The sequence below is a fragment of the Lutjanus erythropterus genome, chromosome 18, assembly GCF_056507025.1.
Source record: "Lutjanus erythropterus isolate fLutEry1 chromosome 18, fLutEry1.hap2, whole genome shotgun sequence".
Taxonomy (NCBI): Eukaryota; Metazoa; Chordata; class Actinopteri; order Lutjaniformes; family Lutjanidae; genus Lutjanus; species Lutjanus erythropterus.
The window spans coordinates 29,382,474-29,388,897 of NC_139334.1; positions in this window are offsets into that span (position 1 = coordinate 29,382,474).

Genomic DNA, 6,424 nt, shown 5'->3' on the forward strand with positions numbered 1-6,424 from the left:
AAACTGAGGTGTTGCCGCCTGTTTTTCATGGGTGTAAAACCAAAACAATGACCTGAAAGACGCTAAAATGACACGCAGAGCTCAGAGGAACTGCAGAGTCGGGTGATGAATCTCTATGAGTCTGTCACTTAGAGCAACACCTCTGGCATTACATCAATTCATCCACCGTTAACAGAAAAATACAAAGCTGTTGTTTATCTGGTGAAGTCAGCCTCCAGTCAGACGCTGAAGTTTTGTAACAGCAAGTTTTCGTACAAAAGCTCAGCGAAAATGGATTTGGCACGGTGAGTATGAACTACACCTGTGTACGCACAGACGTACAGCTTTTCTTTACCAGATGTTGATGTCCATACCTGTCACATGTCAGCCTGATGTGAAACCTGTACATCACCACGCCTGGTGTTGTCTCATTTCGGTGTAAAGCAGACAGAGAGAGACCGGGACTTTTCCCTGATTGAATGGCCTCCTCCTTTGTGTTGCACGCTATTCCCTGATTTTACTCTGGATTTCAATTTCCATCACATCTGGACACTGAAAGGCCCCTTTTGTGCAACGAGAGAACAATGAAGGGAGCGAAAAAGATAGCGAGTGGAAAAGAGGAGTTCGAACCTTTCCGAATATACTTTTCCTACTGCCAAAAACTTATATTAACCTCCTCCTGTTCCATTGTCAGGGATAGTGCAGCGCCAACAGAGAAAAAAGGTAAGAGCTGAATAGTGTCATTGCTTTCGTGAGGCGAGGAGAAGCCTGCTCGGTGCATTAAAGTGTCTGTCAGTTCAGATTGAAGACAGTTATTTGGGAAGGAATAAGAAAAAGAAAAAAAGAAATGTCTAATAAAAAAGGGAGATAGATAAAAAAAAAAAAGGAAACTCTACCTTTTTGACAGTAGGTTCACCAGTAAAGCCACAGTCAAATGAAGGGTATTAGATCTCCACGAAGGAGAAGTCAGATTTGCTTGCCTGAGTATTCAGCTGTCACCTCTCCCTGTTTCTCCTTTAAAGCCCTCAGGATTTTAAGAGAGCGTTTATTAAAAGTGAGCAAACATACCTCTCCGGTTACAGCTCTGTGCTGTAATAAAACTGTGTTTACTGTATCAGTCACAGAATTAATGAGACTAAATGGTTTGGCTGAGTTTATCTGCCGAGATGAAGCAGATAAGCTGCTCTGAAAATCTCCAAAGTTTGGTGACTCAACTACTGTAGATCACTGAAATAAAAAAAAAAGTTGCAGCATCCAACTCAGAATCATGAAAGTTTGAGAAATAGTAGCGAAATGTAATCTGTCACTTTTTTTTATCGTGACAATGAGCTCTGCTTTAAAAGTAACGGGGACGAATGTTGTATAAAGACCAAGAAAGTCTGTGTAGGGAGGGATGAGGGGAGCAAAGCCAAAATTTGTTTAAGTGCCCTCTGGAGTTCCCTTCAATCGGACAAAATGTGGTTAAGTGCCCTCTAGAGTGCATTTCCAGTACAGAAAACGTGATAAAGCGCAGTTAAGAGTGCTCCTCCAGGAGAGGAAATGTGATAAAGAGCTCTCTAGAGTGCCCTTTAACTGGACAAAGTGTGGTAAAGTGCCCTCTGGAGTGCTCTTCCAATAGAGACGATGTGATAAAATGCCCTTTTGAGTACCCTTCCGCTGGACAAAATGCAGTAAAGTACCCACAGGGTTCCCTTCCAGTGGAGAACGTGGTGAAGTCCCCTTTAGAGTGCCCTTCCAGTTAACAAAACATGTTGCATTGCCCTCTGAATTGCTCTTCATCTGGACACAACGTGATAAAATGCATCACATTTTTTGGCAGGCTGGTGCCCTCTTGATGTTTTTTGCCCCTGCCCCACAGACAGCCTGAGTCAGCCACTGTGTGAGACCAATAATTAATATTGATTGTTTTTAGAAAGTACCGTGAACCCAATCTCTTCCTAAACCTATCTACCAAACACCTTTATTTTGAAAGTTTAATCAGTTGTTGCATATTTATACATTAGTTTGAAAGTTGAGCTGAGTGTCATTAAAAAAAAAAAAAGAAAATTTTATGTACACCTCAAAATCTGGTTTGAGCTTCACCGTTTACATGTGTTTGTGCACAGGCCAGTTTTGACAGGACCAATGTGGCGGAGACGTATTGCAGCAACGGGATGAATCGGTCGACGTGGCGTCTCTGGTTTCCGCTGTATTTGAAGAGTACAAGCTGAAAAAAAAGGCCACAGTCAGCTGAAGAGTAAGAGATGAAAGCAGCTGAAATGTGAGTCAACGTCCGAGCAATGAAAGCAGTTAAACTGTCATTTAAAGAGTCAGTAATTAAAGTAATTAAAATGTGAGGTTCAGCTGAGGAGATAGCTGGACTGTGTGCAGTGTTCATAGTTAAAGTGTCAGTTCAGCAGTGACAGCAGCTGAAATATATAAAGAATTTAAACTGTAAAAACTGGTTCAAAGTGTCAGCTGATGTGAGGAGGCTAAATAAAGTTGAGACGTCAGTTAAAGCGTAAGTGCTCTGCATCTGTTGGAGGGCGAACAAAGAGAGATCTGGTGTGTAATTGTGTCTCTGTGTAAGGTGAGACTGATGTGCTCTTAAGGTCGCTCAGACTTTGTACAGTATCTGCTGTGAATCCTCATCCTTTTACAAACCCCTGCACCTGTTCCACATCGTCCCAGAAACAAATGACACGACTCAGCTGCTGAGAAAACTTTACAAAGCCCAAAACTAACTGCAGGTCATGCGGCAAACTCTCCACCTGCACATCTACTCTGAGCTGTCATAGCAACTGATCAAATGTAGTCGCGTGTCCCAATTCATACTACATGCTCGTATACAGTATATGCTTCATTATTTTAGCTGTTTCTGCAGTTGGAATACTTTTAAAAAATTACTTTTCTGATTTGTATATTGTGTTATATTCCCAGAGGGGTCTTGAATAATCCTCCAGGGGTTTATTTAACAATAATGACCAGGTCACTGTACATTATCCCACTTATCACATGGTTACTCACCAGAAAACAAGTTATCTCAGGAACTTTTCATGTAGAGCAGGTCAAGAACACAGAGAGACCCAGCAATTCCAACTAAGAGCAAGCAGCAAGCCAACAGTAGTGAGGAAAAATGTCTTCTCTTTAAAGGGACAGTTCACCCCCAAATCAAAAATACATATTTTTCCTCTGGTCTGTAGTGGTGTTTATCCATCTAGATTTATTTAATTTTTTTGTAGTGAGTTGGAGAGTTTTTGGAGCTATCGGCCCTAGAGATGTCGCCTTTCTCTCCAGTATAATAGGAATAAATGGCACTCAGCTTCTGGTCCTCAAAGCACCGAATTCAAGTACATTTGAAAAAGTCAAAACCAGTGTCTCATTCCAAAATCATGGCCTGGTTACTCAAAATAATCCACAAACCTAAGTTTTACCTTCAAAGAAAGTGTTTTCATATTACAAATTATTTGTAGGAATTTGTTAAATATGTAAACTCTGAAGGAATTTTGCCTTAACAAAGACTGGATTCACGTCTGGAACAACCCTGCTCCGTGGCTCTGTGGCTCCTGTGTCTTGATGATTCAGTGTCATTTAGATATGAAGCCTTTTATTGGAAGTTGGCGTGACTTGAAAGTCCACTCAAAGTTTTTAATGATGTTATTTAATTTACTGGACCTTCAGACAATTAATCATCTGTGCATTCGGCCATGAATTCCCACTCAAGGCCTTGAGGAACAATCTCCAAAAAACCCACAAAGCTCTCTTTTCTTCAGTGGTAGAAACCTCCTCTAAAAGCCTTCAGACTCTTTAAATAAAAACATACAGCTGTAATAAACTCACGCTTAGTCTGATGACACTTCCATCAGGTGGATGTGACTTAAAACAAAGCACATGTTGCTCTGTGACATGTAGAAAGTCAACTGCTTAAAACATTAGCAGTGGCAACAAAGAACAGTTAGTTAATGCTGCTTTAAAGGTGCAATATGTGTTTTAGTTTAAATTAAAAAGTCCTAAAAGTAACTGAAATTATCAACGGAAAGTGAAGAAATAACAGTTTTGACTTCATGTCAAAGACATCTATGTGTCTATGTGGGCTCAAACCCACCTTTTATAGCATCAAATAAATTAAAACAAAACTTATTTGATAAATAAATATGTGCACATACATACATGTGATTATACCTACCTAAAATGAGAGAAACCATCTCTGGGAAAATTTTATTTGAAGTGAACTATATTTTAGTTTGGTTCATGTCCCATCTGCTAACATGGACGGGGCGGGGGCTATACTGCAGCCAGCCATCAGGGGGCGATCGAGATGTTTTGGCCCAGGCCTAATCACCAACACTCCCCTGGTGCTCAGGACCGCTAGTTGCACAGCTGACTGAGCCAGCTAGCTGACAGCAGTTAAAGTTAGCACTTTGGTGATATGCTGCTGCCAGTTGTTTTGTAGTATGAATTCAACAGGTGGCCATTTCTTACATATTGCACCTTAAATGTCGGGGGGTCGTTTTTCAGTTTGTCTGTTTTTTTTTCCGGTTGGTGGCGTCTGATTCAAACACTTCACTTGAAGAGGTCCAACTTCCACTAACACTTGTAGAGAACAGTTTTATTAGTACTTGAATGTTGGACAGATCAGCTTCATCATGAGTTACGTAAGTGCAGAAGTGCTCCTTTAAACTGGTTCTATTGTGGCAGAGTTTTTACACAACATGCACTCTGTTCTCTCTGATGGGACGTCATGTTCCCTCGTCCTCTGTTTCAGAATGGGCTCCTCATCATTTTCCTCAGCAGCATCCAGAGAAACCACCACCAACTTACTCTTGTCTGTTATTTTCAATATCATTATCCTCTTTGTTACCGTGTATTAGGCTGCCGATGCTAATTTGTGGTTTTCACGTCAAAATTTGAGTTGCACAGCAACTGGGATAATAACGATGCTTGTTGACCCGTTGCTCTGTCTGCTCTAAAGCAGAACTTTGTGTTTCAGTGTGAAAAAAAAATCATTTTGGAGCTTTAATCAGCAAAAATTTATGCCACGAGTGAAAATGAGATCTTATGTCTGCAAATGTTGATCAAATGCTGTCATCATCTACTTATAGTGATAAACTGCAGCTGTTGCAAACATCTGTTTTGACCTGCTTGTGTTCATTAGACAACATGACATGATGAAGAAGATCCATCATCCATTAATGACACATGTTCTGTACAGTATTTAACACAATGCAATTAAAGCCCTTTATTACGTGGCTTAATTAGATGCTTGATTCTGATTGGACAGTTATGGCATTCTAGTCTGATATTTCTGAATGTGGTGTGTTGAAGGAAGAGTTAACAATGTGAAACAGTTAGTTTGCACCCAGCAGAGGAAATATATGCCTTAAAGTATGAGATCAAATGTCGTTTTATGTGAAGCATGTGAAACAAAAATGTTTTGTTGAGATAATATTCATTTGATCGCGATGCTAATTTCCATTAGCAGTTCAAAGGAAATACCCATTATATATTAGTATTGAGAAACATATACTCTTTTTTTTAAAGAAGTATTTGAACGAAAAATCATTTTGAATCATGACCTTAAAATCAAAGGTCAAATCAGTCAAAGCTGAGGTCGACACCTATAAGAATAAACAGAAATTTGTCAAAAAAAGCAACTTACACATTAAACGTAGACAGTAGTTTTTCTAGTGAGGGCAGGCTGACAGCTGTTATATTACAGCACAGTACTGTAAGAGAAAAATGTAACACCAGACTGTTGTTTCATTTTAGCATCATGTCAGTCAGATATTTAACATAGAAGTATGCAATAAATTACTTGGACAAGTAACACAAATGTTAGATGCTTAATGCTTTACTGATGCTTGTAAGTATTACTTTTTGTGTATTTTTGTGAGAGAAGGCTTTAAAGGGATAGTTCACCCTAAAATGAAAATCCAGTCATTATCTACTCACCCTCAAAACTCTGAGTTTCACAAGAAAACAGTGTTGCAGAATCTTAGAAACAATGTGGCCAGTTTTCAAAAGTAAAAAAAAACAAAAAAACAACTGGCATATTCCAAGTCTCCTAAAGCATTGGCATGACGTTCAGTCACACACTGACATCGTCCCACCACACACACTCCCACGTGCACATGAATGTGGCTCCCAGTTAAGGCTGTACAGTGAAGATTTTGGCTAAAAACATGATGTAAATGTCTTTCAGCTCAACTTGGCATATTGGGCCTTTTGGAGACTTGGGTTACGCCAGATGTGCAATATGGAGGATTTATTTATTTATTTATTTATTTATTTATTTATTTATTTATTTATTTAGTAATGTTGTTTTTTACATTTTAAAACTGGTCACCATTCACCAGTGCTACACAAGCCTCCACACGGTAGATTTTCAGCCCTGAACAAAGTTTTCCTTTCACCAGCAACCATGCAAAATAATGTAATTAGCTAATAATATGACAACTCTCAGCCT